Raw genomic sequence first — 7,698 nt, 5'->3', positions numbered from 1 at the left:
ACAACATACATACCATCAAAATATTTAACACATATAAAATTCACATTATTACTTGCAACAAGATTTCTCCCGTGACCTCAAGAACAAAAGTAACTATTGACAAATGATAATCATGCTCAAGATCAGAGGGGTATTAAAAAGCATAATGGATCTGAACATATAATCTTCCACCGAATAAACCATATAGTAATCAACTACAAGATGTAATCAACACTACTAGTCACCCACAATTACCAATCTATAGTTCCGGTAACAAGATTGAACACAAGACATGAACTAGGGTTTGAGAGGAGATGGTGCTGTTGAAGATGTTGATGGATATATCCCTCCCCGAGATGGGAGAGTTGTTGGTGATGATGACGACGATGATTTCCCCCTCTAAGAGGGAAGTTCCCCCGGCGGAATCGCTCCGCCGGAGGGCAAAAGTGCTCCTGCCCAAGTTCCGGCTCGGTACTACTGTGCTTCATCCCGAAAGTCCTCTCCTTCTTTTTTCTAGGTCAAAATGACGTATATACCAGAAGAGGGCACCAGAGGTGAGCCGACGAGGGCACAACCCACCAGGGCATGCCTGGGCTCCCTGGTGTGCTCAGGTGGGTTGTGCCCAGCTGGTGGGTCCCCTCTAGTACTCATTGGCTCCAATATTTCTTATGTATTCCATAAAAATTACCCGTGAAGTTTCAGCTCATTTGGAGTTGTGTAGAATGGGTAGCCTGACGTAGCTTTTTCAGGTCTAGTATTCTAGCTGCCGGTATTCTCCCTCTTTGTGTGTACCTTGCATAATATGAGAGAAAAGGCATTAGAAATACTCCAAAAAGCATTATTATACATAAAAACAATATAAATACCAGTAGGTAAACATGATGCAAAATGGACGTATCACGCTGTGATTAACCGTCCCTAAGAGCTTCGCCGGATCCCTCGCTTTTTCTGAGCGCTCAAGAGATGGGGCGAAAGTCGAGCGCTGTGAAGGGGAAGCAGGCGGCCACAACCACCAATGCCGCTGTTGAGAAGAGGAAGAGGAAAGTAGAGGAGTTGGAGAGGTGGTGGCAGGAAGATGTGGTTTTCTCCCTGTTGTACCTGGATGACAATACCTTGATCAAAGGTATGCCTATATGTGGGGGAGGGAGACCAGGAACGGGCATAGAGAGCCCGTAGTTCTATCGGAGGGGTCCAAAGTTCCATCAGATTCATGCCACTTTTTCAGTGCGTACTTCCTCTGCGGCCTTTCTTCCCCTTCTTACCGACTTCTTCTGTGCCATGATGATGGTGTACGGATTCCATCTTCTGGATTTCATGCCCAATGCCATGGCGTGCATGGCGATCTTTGCTCATCTGTGTGAGAACTTTGTTGGTGTCGCCCCCAATGTGGATTTGTTCATGCATTTCTTCACCCCACAGATAGAGGACAAATCTTATCGCTCGGGGAACATAAGCTGGATTCCCCGGGGCTAGAAGGATGACTGGGATTATCTTCCTGGCCAGCCGCACGGAAAGTGGGAGGAATGGAGAGGCGACTGGTGCTGGATCCAGGACAAGGACGCCCCTGAGTTATGTTCGATGCAGACTGAATGCATTAGGCGTGGAAGTGATTGGGGCAAGGTGGGACTCACTGATGACAGGCTCCGCCCGACGCTGAATAGGATTACCCGTCTCAAAGCTGTCGGGCTGACCATCAAGCATGTGGGGGCTGACTTCCTCTGGCGCCGCATTGCGCTGCTGTAGAAAAGGGACATGTTTGCTTGGGAATACAAGAACTCTGCCGATAGAATATGTCTATACCCAGGCCCCGTCAACAACTTGACGGTGTATGGGCACGGCTGGCTGTGCGAACAGTTGTTCGGCAACCTTGGGCCATTCCATCTGCTACCAAAGATTATCCACTTCACCTCAACTCTGCTCTGAGCCAGATCCTGCAATGGATGCCAAATTGCAATAATTTAGGGGTCAAGGGCAACTGGGCACTTCCCGACCTGGATGCCGAAATGGACTGGGTCTCCCTCCTGGAAGAACGAGCTTCCAAAGTAGAGAATGATCTCATCAAACCCACTTCCACGGCGGAATTGGCGTTCATCTCGAAGCGGATTGCAGAGGACAGGGAGCTCAAGAATGTCGGGGGAGCAGGGCTCGGAGAGGAGGAGGAGGAGGAGGAGGAAGGAGTCGAGGGTGCGCGCTCCGTCGACGAAGGAACTGAAGTGCGCGCCGCGGAGGAGGCTGTCGGGCTTGATACTGCCGGGGGCGGGATTACTCAAACCACGGCAACAGGGGCCCACGAAGGAGTTGGGGCCGAGGAGGCAAAGGGTCTTGAGGTGGAGGAGGAAGGGCTTGAAATGGGTCCTCAAGCCTCGGAGCCAGGCCGACGCCCCCGCAAGAGAATCAGCAAAGTTCCAGAAGTTCCCGCCCCTCCGCGGGGCGGCAAGAAGGTGAAGAAGACCACCACCAAGGGTGACAAGCAAGAAGTGGCGCACGGCCAATCCATTCGCTTGTCCCAGGCCAAGACTCCACACGCCAAGCGACGAACGGTCACGGGGGTAAACCCTAGCCCTTCGTCAAGGCCAACTCCTCCGCCATGCCCGATCCCGCCAGAGGTCTCGGTTCCACCGGCGGGCTCATTGCCTCTAGTAAGCTCCGCCCCTCCGACTCTGAAGAGGGGTAGAGCAACCCCGCCACCGGCGACATATGAACTGAGCTCCATGCTCGGGGACCCGGAGTGAGTATAATGACCAGCTTCTCATTAAAGCATTCTATTCTTGATAGTTACATTAATCTTGTCTTGATCTGGCAGGGATGAGGAACCCCTTGCTCAACGGCCCAAACGGACCAAGCATATGGTGGTGTCGAGCCATTCGGCAAGCGCGAGTCTGGCGGGGGATATGACAGGTGATCCCGTGCCTAGCCCCCAGTACAGCACCCGGCACGAAGGCATGGGGAAATCTTCTTCTGCTCGTGGAGATGCAGAGGAACGCCCCTCGTCCCCCTCCAAAAGAGTAAGTGAAAGCCAGCCAGGCGAGGCACGCCAAGAAGGGTCCACCTCGGCCCAAGTTCAAGCAAAGGAATCACCGACAAGGGCCTCCATCGAGGGGTCCGCTCGCGTTGAGGCCACACCCACCGAAGGGGAGGTCGTGGACCGTGTGCCGACAACTGATGTTGCCGGCAAAGGGGATGCCCCTTCGCAACTGATGTTTCCTTACTTCTCGGCCTTTGATTTAGCAGTATCTGGCTTCTTATTATCCCATCTGCCTATTTTGTTTGCAGTCTCGTCAACTAAGGAACCTGAGCTCTTGGAGGAGGTGTCTAGCATCAGAAAGGATGCTGCCGAGGAAGCGGCCAGGATTGCTGCCACAGAAGGCCATGAATAGACTGCCGTGGATATCCAGGAGTTAGCAAAAGAGACAGAGAAAACCCCCAGCAGCACATCTGGCCTTAGCACAGTCATCAAGGAGAAGGCTCCTCTTCAATCCATGGGCCCTCTCCCCATGAGCTATCCCTGGTTACAGTCCCACAACCTTCCCTAAGCAAGCTGGCACTAATCCTCACTTCACCGGGGCTTGCAACTCCTGGTTCTTCTGTCTCAGCGGGCCCATATTTTGATGAAGAGATTAGGCGTATACTGGCGCTGCTGTCCCAGAGAGTTGAGGAAGCTGGCGATTCTGCTGATGGCACCAAGGATTTATCTTTCTTGGAATCCATGGCGGCTGGGCTCAAGGATTCGTAGCACAGGTACAGTCTCAAATGGCAGGCAATCAAGGAGCAGCGTGATTCCATTGACCTCATGGACAGGAAGCTAGCGGAGAAAGGCAATGAGCTGCGCAAGTGGTACAAGAAGCAGTCCCATTCCCTTATGCGGCAAGAGGAGGTGTTGACTATGGCCAAGGAGGATATTGCTGCCCGGGAGGTCCGTTTGGCAGAGCACGAAGTGCTTCTGAACAACAAAAGAAGGACATCTCCACTCGAGAAGGGAACCTCGAAGCCACCCTCCACGGCAAGGACGAGGAACTGGAGGCCCTTGTTCAGCAGCACACCAAGGATTTGGAAGACAGCCACAAGGCCACCCTTAGCGTGCTCACCCTCGAATCCTCAGCCCAACTGTAGAAGGTCACTAACGAGCTAGATGCCGCTTCTGCCACCAAGACCAATCTTGATAATCAATTGAGCAAGCTGTCAGAGAACCTTGCCGGGAGTAGCAAGGAGATCATGGCCCTTAAAGAGGAAGCGCAAAAAGCAAAGGCTATCCTGGAGGAAGCACAATCGCAGCTTTCCTCCAAGAGCCAAGATCTCAACACTACTAATGACACCATCTCCAACATGAAAGGAAGGCTTGCCTCTCTGGAGAAGGAACTTGAATCTGTCGGTGGTCGCAAAAAGCTGCTGATGACGGATCTAACCAATGCCAGTACTCTCCAAAAAGATGCAGAAGGAAAGCTTGAAAACCAGATTCAGCAGCGCGACCTCTGGATCAAGAGCATGGTCGACATCACTGAACGGCTCACTGCTTAGATCGTCAAAATGGACATGAAGAGCCAGGCCTTCTCCATCGGTAAGCATGAAGTTCCAAGTGTCAAGCTGACACTTTTCTTCGAAGGCTTGATTGAAGGGCTGAAGATGTACGAAGACGACAGGGTCGCCTGCTTTGCTGATGAATCTCGGAAGCTTGCTCGCGACGCCCTCTTCCTGGTCTTAAGCAAAACCTCGCCTTCTTCCACCCAGACCTCAACCTCGCCGATGGCTTCAAGAAACTGCCGCCAGGTGCCGACACTCCTGTCGCTGCAGAGAAGGCCGACGCTCTTGCCGACAAGGTCCTCTCCATCCCAAGAGCTCAGGGAGGTCGCCGAGCCCATCCTCGAGCCATACTATCCGCCGTGTTGCCCCGTAATAAGACACAATATGTATCCCATTTTTAGGCTCCGTACTATTCTTGCTTTAATGCTCGTCGAACTAATATTTGTACGCGAATGCACGTCATCCCTCTTATGTTTATCCATTGGCATTCGTATGGTTAGTTTCCTCACGTACTTTGGTTGCCCGCCAACAGCATGCTACCGCGATTTCTTTGACGAACGGGTCCTTAGCATTCTACTGGTAAGTACACGCTGCCGGCGGGGTTTTCCTTAACAGTCCTTGACGCTGCTGTCGGATCACGGGTTCCGGCAAAACCCTCAAGGTTCGAACACTCGGGTGCGCACGAAGATTTCCTCATTACCGATCTGCGTCCTAACTAACTAAGATCTCAAGAACGAACTCGACGAACTCACAACACAAAGGACACAAGATTTATACTGGTTCGGGCCACCGTTGTGGTGTAATACCCTACTCCAGTGTGGTGGTGGTGGATTGCCTCTTGGGCTGATGATGAACAGTACAGGGGGAAGAACAGCCTCCTGAGGTTGAGGTGTTCTTGTGCTCGGTGTGTGGCTAAGGATTAGGCGAGATGCCTCTGAATCCGTCATCCCTACGGTGGTGGCTAGTTCTACTTATATAGGCCCTGGTCCTCTCCCCAAATATTGAGCGGGAAGGGAGCCAACAACGACCAATTTGAAAGGGGACAGCTAGTACAACTTATCCTGACAAAAACGGTCTTCGCCTGCAAAAGGCTCTAGTGATGATGCCGCCTTGGGCTCCATGGTGACCTCCGTCTTGCCATCCTGCTGGCCTTGGTCTCGTTGCACCGATATGGAAACCTTTGCTTGATGCCTCGGTACTCCGCGCCTGCGTTTCCTCCTTAGCACCAAAGGGGAAACAAGGACGCTGCGCGCGCTAGCGCCCGCCTGGCGCCCGCCTGGTCTCGATCGTCATGGCTCACATCATGAGAACCTCGCGAGGTCTGCCTTGCCTTGATCTCTCCGCCCCTCGTGAGCCTGCCTGGCGAGGCCGCTCCTGAGGAGGTCTTGCATTGTCCGCCTTGCGAGGCTTGGCCCCTCGCGAGGGTCTTGAATGCCTTGTTGATGAAGATGGGCCGTACTGGCCTGCTAGCACAGCCACGCCATGGGCCGCAGGCAGGCAAGTCTGGGGACCCCCGTTCCCAGAACACCGACAGTAGCCCCCGGGCCCAAGGCGCGCTCGGGCTTGGCTTCAAGGCAAAGCCAAAGGTCAAGTGCGGAGCGCCACGGCCCCAATAGCCTGCGGCCTCGGTCGATGCGTGGCGTTTGATTGGACGTTGGCGTCTCCGCTTCCCCACGCTGCCTCGGCAACTGCCCGACTTGACAAGTCCCTGCGACATGCAAGGAAAACCATCATTACCTGTGATCATGGGGGGCGCTGGTTGGCCTTCTCCTGCTATAAATGAGGGAGGGGGCGGAGCCCCCGTCACCCATTCTTTCCCATTCCGCTTGCTTCTTCCTCCTCTGCTCCACCACCGACTCCCATGGCGCCGTCGAAGAGGTTCTCCGCCGCAGAGAAGGGAAAGGCCCCTGGCGAGGGGCCCGGCTCCCCGGCGCCCAAGCGGGGACGCGGCCGTCCCCGTAACCACACCGCGACTCCCGCCGCGGCCCCCTGCTCCCGGGGTGGCACCGCTGCGCATGGCAGGGGTCGCTCCGGTCGCGGCAGTCCCGTCGATGAAGGGAGACGTGCCGTGGTTGTGCGGCCTCCCCGGCCGCGCTTCCACTCGGCAGAGGTGCTGTCGGAGTTCGTTGTCTGGTCGGAGGATCCGGCCGGCAACTGGCTTCAGCTTCCGTGCTTCTTCGTCGACGAGTTGCCAGCCTCTTGTCCAGGCGGGCTCTGGCTGCAGGCGGACGGCCGCTATAGTAGGGCCTCTTGGGTCGTAGTTGAGGTCTCTGCCGCGGGCAACATAGCTCTGGCCCGCGGTTGGCAGACGTTCGCCCGCATGCGTGGCCTGGGCAGGCGATGCACCCTCCATTTCAAGTACGACGGTGATGCGGCCCTCTACGTGAGGGTGTTTGGGGAAGATGGTCGCCGCGCCGGGTGCTGCCCCGAGATGAACGACGGCGAGGAGGTGCTCGGCCTCGGCAACGGCCGCGACGAGGGCGAGGGCGAGCCCGCCGGCCGCGCCTCGTCCAGTTACGGTGGCTCTTCTCTCGGCGACAGCTCCAGCAGCGGCGGCTACGACCAGCCGCCACACCGCCGTGCTCGCTTCGAAGGTGGTAGCGGGCCGTCTCGTCGCCACGCCTCCGCGAAGTGCAAGGAGGGATCCGGCTAAGCTCGGGACGTCGCCAGGGGCCTGCCCCCGTGGACTGCTGCAGGGGCGAGCGCCGCTTTTGTTTTGTTCTTCTTTTCTTTCCTGCATCAAAATGAAACATGTATGGGCCCGGAGGGGCGTGTATCAACTATGATTCCTCAATCATTACGCTATGCTTGTTGTTTCCGTGTTGTGTCGTTATTTTGTGCAGAGATAACTTAGCTTGGCGCGTTCGGGGCAGCCTCCTCTTCACGAGGCACTTGTTTCCTCGTGCCCGTCTTGACTTAGTGGTCGCTCAGGAACTGCAAAAAATTCGTTAGGAAGCTCGCTAGGAGACTTATCGTTCACCCGAGCCTTGACCCAGCGCTTCATATCGCGGTACCCGAGGGGCACGGATTAGGAGAGATGCACCAGCTTGTGGGCTCGAACAAGGGTGCTTCGCGAGAAAGCAGACGGAAGGCAGAGAGAAGGAAAAACGCAGAAGGAAAGACGCTCGCGAGGGCACCTGCCTAGCCCCCTCACGAGGTATGCGAGAGAGAGAGAGAACACAGGTGAACTAGAGTCGGGAA

The sequence above is a fragment of the Aegilops tauschii genome, chromosome 6, assembly GCF_002575655.3.
Source record: "Aegilops tauschii subsp. strangulata cultivar AL8/78 chromosome 6, Aet v6.0, whole genome shotgun sequence".
Lineage (NCBI taxonomy): Eukaryota > Viridiplantae > Streptophyta > Magnoliopsida > Poales > Poaceae > Aegilops > Aegilops tauschii.
This window is presented reverse-complemented; position numbering follows the sequence as displayed.